Here is a 6203-nt window from a genome sequence, read left to right on the forward strand (position 1 = left end):
GCCGAAGCATATCGAATCTGATCCATGCGTTCTCGCTCATCAGGTGTCGTAGGACACTGACTCTTGCAGAGAACTGTGCCACTGCTCATCGGTAAGGTTCCTTTCTTGGAATCTTGCATCTTGAACCGTTTCAAGACCTTATCGATGTAAGTACTCTGACACAATCCTAGAAGACGCCTCGATCTATCTCTATAGATCTTGATGCCTAAAATATAGGCCGCTTCTCCTAGGTCCTTCATAGAAAACTGCGTTCCTAGCCAAGACTTAACGTCTTGCAGGGTAGGAACGTCATTCCCTATAAGGAGAATGTCATCCACGTACAGCACTAGAAATACAATTGTGCTCCCACTAGCCTTCTTGTAAACACATGGCTCGTCTTCATTCTCTGAGAAACCAAACCTTTTGATTCTCTCATCAAAGCGAAGGTTCCAGCTTCTCGAAGCCTGCTTCAGTCCATAAATGGACCTTTGAAGCTTGCACACCATCCCTGGGTTCCTTGGATCGACAAAACCTTCGGGTTGTGTCATGTACACATCCTCGGTCAAGTTCCCGTTTAAGGAATGCGGTCTTGACATCCATTTGTCATATCTCATAGTCGTAATATGCGGCAATGGCAAGTAGGATCCTGATGGACTTCAGCATAACTACAGGCGAAAAGGTCTCATCATAGTCAATACCATGAATTTGACGGAATCCATTCGCCACAAGTCGTGCCTTATACGTGTGCACGTTGCCATCCATGTCGGTCTTCTTCTTGAAGATCAACTTGCATCCGATGGGTTTTATCCCTTCAGAAGCATCAACCAGAGTCCATACTTGGTTGTCTCACATGGATTGCATCTCAGACTTCATAGCCTCGCGCCATTTCTCGGAATCCGGACTCGCCATAGCCTCTGGGTATGTAGTAGGCTCGTCATATTCTAATAACATGAGTTCCTCATTCCCAGTCACGAGAAATCCATATCTCGTTGGCTCTTGGCGAATCCTGCCTGATCTCCGAGGTTCACTCGTCGAAGGTTGAGTCACAACCGGCAGTGAAACAGGTTGAATTTCTTCAACTTGTTCATTCGGCTCAGCGTCTACTTGTTGCTCTCGAACTTCCTCAAGTTTGATCTACTCCCACTGACTCTTTTGGAGACGAACTCTCGCTCCATAAAGTCTCATTCCTAGCAATGAACACCTTGTTCTCTGCCGAAATGTAGAAATAGTAACCTTTAGTTTCCTTAGGGTAGCCTACAAATAAACACTTATCAGACTTGGAGGATAACTTATCAGTCATCTGATGCTTCACGTAAGCGTCGCAACCCCAAATTCTGACAAACGACAACGCGGGACGCTTCCCCGTCCATATCTCATATGGCGTCGTTTTAGTGACTTCGTTGGACTCCTGTTTAGCAGGTACGCAGCGGTCTCTAAGGCATAGCCCCAAAAGGACTTCGGAAGATCTGTCTGACTCATCATTGACCGAACCATGTCTAACAGTGTTCGGTTCCTCCGTTCAGACACGCCGTTCCACTGTGGCATTCCAGGAGGAGTTAATTGTGATACAATACCACAATCAACTAGATAGTCAGTGAACACTTGGCTCATATACTCGCCACCACGATCGGATCGAAGTGTCTTGATCGTCTTGCCAAGCTGGTTCTATACTTCGTTTCTGAAAGCCTTGAACATTTCAAGTGTTTCAGACTTATGTCTCATCAAATAGACATAACCGTATCGACTGAAATCATCAGTGAACGTAACGAAATACAGATAACCTCCTCTAGCTGGACAACTCATTGGTCCGCATACATCACTATGTATCAGATCCAATAACTCTGTCGCTCTCTGTCCTTTCCCCTTGAAAGGATGTTTCGTCATCTTGCCCATTAAACAAGACTCGCATGATTCAAGAGACTCAAAGTCAAATGAATCCAGAAGACCTTCAGAATGAAGCTTCTGAATGCGCTTCTCGTTTATATGGCCTAGACGACAATGCCAGAGGAAGGTGGGTTTAAGTCGTTCGGTTTAAACCGTTTAATACTCACGTTATAGATGGATGACGTTGAGTTCGAAGGCTGATCATTCAAGACATATAAACCATTCACTAGATAACCATTACCATAGTAAACATCGTCTCGATAAATCATCAAACTCGAGTTCTCAATCACAAATCGAAAACCATCCAAATCCAGACATGAAATAGAAATAATGTTTCTGCTAATCGCAGGAACATAGTAACAATTACTAAGTTCTAAAACAAGTCCAGAGGGCAGATGCAAATCAAAAACTGCAGCAACTCTTGCTTCATTTTCGACGCGTAGATCCGCTTCTCCCTTAGCTAACATCCTACTTCTTCTTAGTCCCTGCACATTTCCATAAATGTGTGAGGCACTTCTGTTATCTAATACCCACGAAGATATAGTACAAATGTCAGCCTCTATAACGTGGATATCTGAGGCAGAAACTTCACCAAGCTTCTTGTCCTTCAGATCCTCCAAGTAAAGGTGACAATTACGCTTCCAGTGTCCAGACACTCCGCAGTAATGACAGTCACCCTTATCGGGCTTAGGCTTAGACGTAGAGGCAACTTTTGCCTTTTTCGCCGCCTTTTTCTTGGCTTTACCCCGCCGCTTCTTGCTGGAGTTTTTTTCAACAGCAAGCACAGTCTTGGGCACCACGATATCCTGCTCAGTCGATTTCAGCATCCCATGCAGTTCGGCTAAGCTCTTAGTCATCCCGTGCATATGGTACTGCATAACGAACTGGTTATAGTCCTCGGGCAATGACATCAGGATCAAGTCTGCAACCAAGTCACAATCGAGCTTCACTCCCATACGCTCAAGTTCTTCAACATGAGCTCTCATGTTGAGGACGTGGGTGTTGACAGAGCTACCTCTCGGCATCTCCGTCTTCACTAGAGCTTTCAGCGTCTTGTACTTTTCAGTACGCGCTAGCTCCTCAAACATGGTCTTGAGCTGATTGATCATATCAAAAACGTTCTTCCCCTCAAATTGCCTCTGCAGATTCGGGGCCATGCTTCCCAACATGAGACAGGAGATCTCATTGTCGTCAGTCTGATGCTTCTGCCAAGCATCCTTGACGGCTCTCGGGGCGTTGGCCGCAGGCTCTGGTGGTAGAGCCCCTTCCAGGACGTAAGACTTCTTATCGTGCTTGAGAACAATTCTCAAGTTACGATACCAGTCCAAAAAGTTAATCCCGGTAAGCTTATCCTTCTCAAGGATAGATCGCATCGTCAAACTCGGTACGCTACCGGTTGACGCCATGTCCTACAAAAGAGACAAAACAGAACGAACAAAACAAATGCAGATTCTATTAATGATCAACTACCAGCTAGCTCAAACTTGGTACGCTACCGGTAACGCCATGTCCTACAAAAAGAGACAAAATAGAACGAACAAAACAAAATTGCAGATTCTATCAATGATCTACTACCAGCTAGTCCATCACCAATCAATGACAACATGATGCATATACAAGCTATATTCTCATAAAGAAAACTAACCCTACAATAATTCTCTATATGGGACTAAGATCCGTATGTCACATAAGAATGAGTTGTTACACTCAGCCTTACACTATTTAGGTAGACATCTAATGTCAATCACATCCAATGTGACTCTTAGATCTTTTATGAGACTATGATATCGAATATCATTGCATACTCGTCTCATCTGTACCATTAAGTCTCAAGTCAAACTTGACAACTTAACCTAAGGTAAACCATATTCAAGCTGTGGGAACCACGATTTCCCACCCTGCCTCACAAAGATAATCCGGCACGCTCAGCTTTGGCATGACCCGTGTTACGGACGATCGATGCCTTGACAGGCGCTCTAGTAATGGGAGGTACATGCTTAGCATTACTTAAATAAGGGATTTTCGAAACCACACTTAGATCAATCATCTACTTTCAAGTTATGAGAACCACCATTTCTCCATCTTGCTTCACCAAGATAATACGACACACCCAACTTTGGCATGACCCATGACACGTACGATCGAGGCCTTGACAAGTGCTTTACTCGTAGAGCTCCTAGATCTAACCGGTTTCTGTGCAACGATTGTACATATCAAGGATCAACATGTAATCCCAATCGCTAAGCTCCCACTCAATCAAGCATATCTAATATCTTGATTAAGTTATATGCATTCATTCACTATGGATCATCCAAATGAACGAATCATGCTATTCTGAATCACAGTTGACCGGTTTAAGCAACGATTGTTCAAATCAGATCCCGAAACAAAAAATCAAATTTTGGTGGAGCCTCGGGACCCAGACCGATCGGTCTAGGTCTAGACCGATCGGTCTACACGGCTCGGTCTCCAGGTCAAATTCGGTCCAGACCTTTCGGTCTAGAATGGTCCAGACCGATCGGTCTACCCATGCAGACCGTTCAGTCCGGATCTGTCGGTCCAATCGACATGCGAAACCCTAGACCGATCGGTCCAGAGGACCAGACTGATCGGTCCAGGCGAAAACGTGATCAGATCTCGTTTTCGTCGTTTCTGCCTCGTTTCAGATCCGAATTCGACTCCGTTTTCGCCTGCGAACTCAGAATTCGAAGCTCTTGCACACTATGTAATATGAACAGAAAATCTACTCTAGATCCACAATGAAATCACGCATAGCATCAAAGCAAACACGGATTCAAACAATTCAAATCCTATAACGTGCGTGATCGGGTTCTAAAAAAATCATGCAGAGCAACCAGGCTCTGATACCACTGTTGGGTTTTCCTGGGATCTCAAGAGTGAATCTAATTCCTAAGAGATCAGTTCTAGGGTTTGCGCAGCGGATGTAAAACAAGAATTTTGATGAAACCCTAAAACCTATCATGCATGATCTTGTAGAAACGTTAGAACGCTTACCTCAATCGATTCGGGGTCTGTATCAATTGATGTGTTCGTCCGATCACTGTAGGCAGGAAGAATACCTTGCCCTCTACACGTATCCACACGGCGGAAAGGATTCCAACAGTTGAAACTCGTCTACTAGGACTGAAGAACACGTTCTTCTTTGCGCAAGGGTTTCAGGGATCTTTCTCTTAGGTTTTTCACTCTCAAAACCTCTCAATAGGGTCTGAAAATCATGCCCAGAGAATTGGGAGGCGTTCCTTCAAGTTTATCCCACTTAAAACCCTAATTAGAGCGAGTTTAGGAAATCCCGACGTCTGGACCGATCGGTCTAGGCCTTGACCGATCGGTCTGGAGCTATTTACGTCTGGACCGATCGGTCCATGGTTCCGGACCGATCGGTCTTGAACACTTTCCAGACCGTGTGACTATCACACGCCTCCGTTCAAGCACAAAACATAGCCAGATTGCGATCTGTAATCATCCGAGTCTGACTGGAAACTAGCATCGGTGTGTGACCCTGTAGGCTCATCTGATATAGCAGTATAACCCGAAATCTCTATTCCGGATATACAAGTCATAGGCGGTCTCTAGCAAGACACTATGACTACCTATCTCGAATAGAGTTTGTTCGTGATCTTACGAACGCTAGTGATGATTCCGGTTGATGATCCTTTTGTATCACGATATCATATGTCGAATATAAGGCATGGACAAGCCACCTTATCTGATTCGACTGCTTTCTCGTTCACTGAGTTCGTTTGTCTGAAATAGACGACGTTCGTCTATAGTGCGACCACACATTTCTACAGTCTCGCTCACACGAGGGGCCCAGCGATATCTCTCTCTTTTACGAGAGGTACAAATCCCATGTTGACTATCTACAATCCGGCACATGATTCATTTCGTACCTGATACACGCCTTTATAGTCCTCTTGTTATGCAGGACGTTTGACGTATTCAAAGCACGCAACTCCTCATGTTGGATTTCGTAGATATCTCAGGTCTCAGGATCCAATCATGGAACCGCCATATGAGATTCAAGTCATGACGCTAGTCAATGTGACAATCTCATGCGGGTCATCCAGTATTCCGTTCTCCAACGAATACCTATGACTGTGATCGTATCCAATACATATGATCATCTATATGATCATCAATCACACATCATACTAGTCTTATTATGTCGTTATTCCCATAATGACACAAGACTAGGGAGTTTAGTATCATTCATAATGATACACGGATTTCACAACATATTAAAGCATGCATAATACGTAATGAATCAAACACTAATCCATAAAACTATAGAAAGTGTCAATACATCAAATGTATCATAA

The sequence above is a fragment of the Tarenaya hassleriana genome, unplaced genomic scaffold, assembly GCF_000463585.1.
Source record: "Tarenaya hassleriana unplaced genomic scaffold, ASM46358v1 Cleome233, whole genome shotgun sequence".
Taxonomy (NCBI): Eukaryota; Viridiplantae; Streptophyta; class Magnoliopsida; order Brassicales; family Cleomaceae; genus Tarenaya; species Tarenaya hassleriana.